General features: G+C 48.5%; 1 long non-coding RNA gene across 1 annotated transcript; it reads left to right on the top strand.

Annotated features, from left to right (window-relative positions):
• The first annotated feature begins 2,542 nt into the window (after positions 1–2,542).
• On the top strand, positions 2,543–5,563 carry LOC147669882 (uncharacterized). Its single transcript, XR_015303730.1, has 3 exons — positions 2,543–2,641; positions 3,396–3,521; positions 5,317–5,563. It is a non-coding gene; the product is annotated as an uncharacterized LOC147669882 (long non-coding RNA).
• The last annotated feature ends 549 nt before the right edge of the window (positions 5,564–6,112 follow it).

The following is a 6,112-nucleotide window of genomic DNA, read 5'->3' as shown; positions in this document are numbered from 1 at the left end:
ATGTATAATCTCGCGCAGTAAGCGCATTGCGAGTAGAGGTTCGCACGAGATCGCGCGGGAAATCTAGAGGTTCGCACGAGATCGCGAGGAAAATCTCGCGCGAACTGACTTTCGCGCTCGGAAACGGGCGCCGGCCATCTTGTTTTTCATTCATTTCCTGTGTCTGGGCATGGTGTTTAATCCTCTTGATATCTTTCCCATCCTTTGCTTGTTTTCAGTTTTTTTTTTACGATTTTGCTTCTTATCTATCCCTCTCTTTTCCTAGCTGTATATTTTTGTCTTTTCTGCTATTTTTCTTTACTTTTAAACTACTTTTGTAAACTCTTTTCTTTTCTTCTTCCCTATCCTATTCTTTCTTAATTTTCTACTTCTTCCTACCTTACCTGCCCAGACCATGGTCAAGCCAGGCGCCGTGAAGCTGCCCAGGCACTTGAGGGCCGCAGCGGCGGCGGGGAGTAGTGCTGGACCCAGTGGCAGGACAGCAGGCGTGAGATCGAGGGGGGAGCAGGTGACGCGCCGGGAGATATTCAGCCCGGAGGAAGTGGGCGCGCTGGTCTACTTCGTCCAGCGCCGCCTGCCCAGGACCATCGCGGGAGGCGGCAGGATCGCGGCCGGCGGCTATAACATGCGGGAGCGCCGGAAGCGGTGGGAGAAGGTGTGCTGGGCCATATCCCACCTCTACGGGGTCCAGCGCACCTACAGCCAGGTCACCCATCGCTGGACGGACCTCCTGGACCGCGAGCGCGACCTGCTGGACCAGCTCGGCTTGGAGATCCCCGGGCTTGGTGAGTAGTAGTAGCCATTGGCATTTAATCACTCACTACTATGATGTTTTCTCCTGCTCTGTGTTGTTGTATTGCAAATATTTGTTTTTTACATGGAGCAAGCCAATAATGCCGCTGATGACGATTACATTGTAGTTAAATTATATTTCAAAATCTTCTGTGCATTTCAGGTGCACTGCTCTCCTTCTCAGTGGGGTTGCTACTATGCTTATTTGTTTTCTATTTCGTGGTCTCATTGGCCTGAGTAACTATTATGTATGAGTGTACTTAACAGAACTGCGTAATGCTAGACACTAGGGGGCAGATTACATTTACAAGCCCCTTGCGCCACGTTTACGTTGCCTTGCGTGACGCAACAGCGGCGTAAACGTGCCGCATCCCTGCAAGTCATTTACAGCATGACGCATCTAGGGAGATGCGTCACGTTATAAAGCCATGGGCCTGCACCACAATGGGTGCGTTCCTAGTACGCAGGGTGGGCGGTCCAGCGGCTGTGCGCCTCGCAAAATTGCCTGCGTGAAATCTACAAGATTTAACGCAGGCACTTCTGCGACGCTGCTACGTCAATTCAATTCCTTATGTCTGCTCGAAGCAGGCGAAAGGACTGACACAGCATGTAAAGTATTGGGTGGCCCTGAGCATTACTGGAGTTGCATTGCGTTGGCGACGTGACTCCAGCGATGCGCCGCTCTTACGTGACGAGATGCGTCACGCAAGTGCCTACCCTTGCGCCAGGGCGCGCCGCATTGTAAATGAGGCACATCTGCCGTGTCGCAAGGGTAGTTTTGCGTGACGCATTTGATCTGGCGCATCTCTGGAGATGCGCCAGAACGCGTAAGTAAGTATGCCCCTAAGGGGCAGAATTGCAATTACCGTCGCATCCCTGCAAAGTAGCAGGGATGCGCCATTAATTGTGCGGCCCGCTACCACCACCAAACATGGTGCGCCGTATTTGCAATGCGGCTCCCCATGGGCCCAAAACGTCACCGAAGCTTTACTGCTGGAGTTGCGTCGCAACGATGGCGCAGCTCCATCAATGCTCTGGGGTACCCTATCTCCCCAATGCTGGGTCAAGCCGTACGTCTGCTTCAAGCAGGTGCAGGGTTTGTGTGACGCATCATTGTCCTAAAGGTGACTGATTGATATTTTGTAGATTTCCCTCAGCCACTATTAGGATGTGTTCCAGCGCAGGAATGCCCTCCCTTGCGCCGGAACGCCCCCTGATGGCGCAGGGCTTTATAACGGGATGCATCTCCCAAATGCGTCACGTTGTTATAATATTATACGCCGCACCATGGCGCCCTTTTTTGTTTAGCTGCTGCGTCACAAAAGTCACGCAAGAACGGCGCAAAAGAGCCGCAAGGGCTTAAATCTGCCCCTTCCTTTGTAACCCTGACAATAAGAAAAATAGTGGCGGTGGATTGATAGTTTGACTATTTAAATGACTGGTAATGTAGCAGGCAACTGTTAGTGTTGTCACTGATCTGACTGAAATCACAATGGAGTTTGTCTGTCACTTTGCGTCTTGCCTGCGGACTGCTGCCTGCCAGTCCTAGGTGAACGTTTCAGTACTTTGTTTAGTGAGTTACGTGACTTTCGAAGTCACAGGTCCGCAAATAAATAAAAAGTAACCATAATCAATATAATTTCGCGGAAATATTTTGTTATTGTTCTTTTGAAATGTTTGATTTGGTTGACATTGACAAGCAACAATCATCCATGTTTTCTGTTCTTTCTTTCATGTTGTACGTCAGCTCCCCCCAGGGGCGAGAGGAGGACACAGGAGCAGCAGGCGGCGGATGCTGTTCATCAACAGGGCCAGGATCGGGCAGGCGAGGGCTCCTCTGCTGGCCCCAGTAAGTTTTCATTTTAGACTAGTACCTATTTTTCCTAGCGTTCCTCATTTGAATTTTTTCAAAATTGTCTTTGCTCTTCTTGTAGACTGTATCTAAATTCTTATCCTGCCTCTACTATGACTCCCTGTGGTATTACTAGATTATTCTTATTAGTCTGTCTGTGTAGCTAACTAAGATTGCACGGTTGGCGAAACTCCCATGATTCTAGTCAGCAATAGCTCTATCAACTTAGTGCAGTCCTCTGGGATTGTCCATAATGTCTTTTGAAGTGTTCTATCTGGACTCATGCTTGCAAAAATTGCAAAACCTTTCGTTCAGTCACTCTAGTCTGGAGGACCAAAAAACACAGATTGTATTTAAATTTAAAAGCTTTATTAAAAGTAAACACATTTATTAAAATGAAGTCATAATAAAACTAAACGTTTAACTGATAATGGAAAAGTGGTTAGTGCTGACGATTAATTGAAGACATTTCTTGTGGTCGAGCCGAGCTCTCACCTGGTTTCAACTTGATCTTGTTGTTAGAAGTCCATCTTCTGTCTGTGTGGAGAAAAATGGTGCGTGTTAAAAAATCAGCCTTCATCAGTTGTGCCAAAAAGTGCAGCAAGACAACCTTCCCTGGAAAAAGGGACATTTTTTTTAACTTTAACGTAGACAGTCACAAATTACATTGTTTTCACATGTCTTCATTCCTAGACCAAATACTAGTGACTAGTGAGTGCTTTATTCTAAGATTCTTAAATGTACTTTGTAGGTGGAACATCTGGTGGCGGGGCCAGTGTGGTGGTGGTGCTCGACACGGAGGCGGAGGGCAATTCATCATCAGGGGAGGAGGCGGCGGCGCCGGATGTGAGAGTTGAGACGGTGGTGGCGGCCAGAGGTAAGCTCTTATATATTCCTTACTTATTGAGATTGAAGACTAGCTGGGAAGGCAAGAATATGAGATGCATGGCTGGGTGAATGATGAAGCAATGATGGGTGGAAGGACAACAGCCTGGGTGGGTGACACAGAAACTGTATGTGTCCATATACCTGGATCATGCTACTATCTGACTCTTAGATAGCATATGTGTATCTAGAGCAGGGGTACTCCTAGTACGGCCCGCGGGCCGGTGGTGGCCCGGCAAGCCTTCGTTGGCGGTGCGCTGACCTTGCAGACAATCACTGCTCCCCCGGCCCCCACAGAGCAGAGGCTTTTTTGTATTTCACCTGTTAGCGCCCCTGCATCTCCACTCTGACAATCACTGCTCCCCCGGCCCCCACAGAGCAGAGTGGAGATGCAAGGCCACAAAGAGGTGAAATAGAACTAAGCCTCTGCTCTGTGGGGCCGGGCAAGCAGTGATTGTCAGGGTGGAGAAGCAGGGGCGCTAAAACAAACAAAGCCTCAATAATATGTTAATGGTCTTTTAAAGACCTGTTAAGTACTTTGGTGTTGTTGTCTGTGTGTGCGCGTTGAGGAAGCGGTCTCAACCCGGGCTGAAGGCTGACACAGATAGACACACACACAGTGAGATGACAGAGGGAGAGGGAGGGCAGGAGGGAGAGAGAGATGGAGGGAGGGCAGGAGGGACAGCAGGAGGGAGAGAGATGTATGTAAATGCTGGGTCTGGTGGCTCAGTGGATGAGGGCATCTGCTGCAGGGACCTGTGTGCAACCTCATGGTCACAAGTTATCGTTTTGCTTTAGCCCCGCCCCCTCTGACTCCGCCCCCACCAGTGCGGCCCTCGGCCCCAAACTACACTGTAAATGTAGCCCCTGAGAGAAAGTTTGTGAGTACCCATGATCTAGAGAGAGTAGACGGTCAGTGGATGAACTAAGTGTAACTTTGAAGAGCATGTAACACTAACACTGCACCCGCACGTCCGTTCCAGTGTAGGAAAGGCAAGGAAAAGAACTTTTAATTTTGTCCAAATACTACCATAAATAGTAGCAGTAGTTTGTATTGCAAGCACTGCATAGATCCGGTTATTATGGTGGCCACTCCCTACCTCTCTTAATAAGTTTAGTAGTACTCAGTCATTCATGTGTGGGTGTATCACTGCCTGTCACTCAATAAAAAGCAAAGCACCTAAAGTCATCCCATATATAAGCAAAAACATCCCATGTGAAGTGATAGATAATCAGATTATTTATCTTCTTCAATTTTCCATTTCTAGTACTCATTTCCACTGTAGGGTGAAAGTTAAATTAATTAAGCAGTAGCCCTTGAGTTGTAACAGAGTATTCTCAGTGCCACCCGTAATAGAAAAGTAAGAGATTCACCACCTGCATGTACTGGACGGGTACAGTAACGCAACGGCAACGCAAGTCTAGGTCACTCCTCATGGCGTGCGTCTCTTTTTCTCGGGTGCAAGTTTACCGCGCTGGCATTATGCCGGCTTGCAGAAAATAACGTACCAATTTTCCAAAACAAGAGACAAGAAGAAGAATAAGACTGGTGTACTTTCATAGTCGACTCCAATGGAAGTCCACAGTGCTCATAGAATTTGTTCCTTAAACTCCCACTAATGTTAGAGCAAGGATGAAGAAGTGTGAGGTTAGATAGATACTGGCCTCAATAGTTATGTAATGCGCTTGCAAGTTGCTAGTTGTACTGCAGCACACATTTCTGCTGAATGATTGAGTTAATCTTAAAGAGCATTGGTTACAGACTATGTCTTTCTTTCTTCATATAGGTTCTCCTTCCAAACGAACAAGGAGGAAGGAGCTGGCTAGAGCGGCCCGGCAACGGAGAATCGAGGCCACTGTTGCGGAATATCGGCGGCTGGTGGCCCTGGAGGACGTGGAAAGTGTGCGGTCGACAACAACGACAACGTCGTCCTCCGTGGCCTCACCGGCTGCCACCGTGACCCAGCACAGTGGTCCACCGAGACTGAGCCGGGCTGCCAAAGGCAAACGCCACCGCCGAGCAGCAAGGCCAACAGCTGCTTCTCACAGGCCTTGCACCTGCAAGGCAGTGAAGGCACGCCTGCGCCGCACCACCCTGATGGTGTCCCGCCTTCAGCAGGAGCTCGCCTTGCTCCGCGAGGAGCATGATGCCCTGGCCCAAAAAGTGAACAGCATCCACCCATAGTGTCCCTTGCCCCTTTTTTAGAGACTTTTGGGGGGTGGGAATTGGGAGTTGGGTTTTTGGGGACTTTTGAAGGACAATCGTTGGGGTTAGGGAGGGTCTTGCGGGAGATTATTTTGTTAGGGATATAAATATACTTTTTCAAACTTTATCTGAGCATACCTGTTTTTTACTGCTTGCCTGGTGGGTGGGGGTTTAACGTTGACTGTTTTCCTGAAAGTTTAGTTCCATTTTCTTCCTTTAAGTGTAAATGCCCAAATGTTTTCAACACTAAGTGCCTCTCACAGACTAAGTGAAGTGAATCCAAGAGTCCTAGGACTTTAGTAGTACTACCTTCAGGCTCTCGTCTCTCGTACTAATACTCCATTATACCCCCAAACCACCAAACGCTTATCTTACCT

Source organism: Lissotriton vulgaris, unplaced genomic scaffold (assembly GCF_964263255.1).
Source record: "Lissotriton vulgaris unplaced genomic scaffold, aLisVul1.2 SCAFFOLD_11951, whole genome shotgun sequence".
Classification (NCBI taxonomy): Eukaryota; Metazoa; Chordata; class Amphibia; order Caudata; family Salamandridae; genus Lissotriton; species Lissotriton vulgaris.
This window is presented reverse-complemented; position numbering and strand designations above follow the sequence as displayed.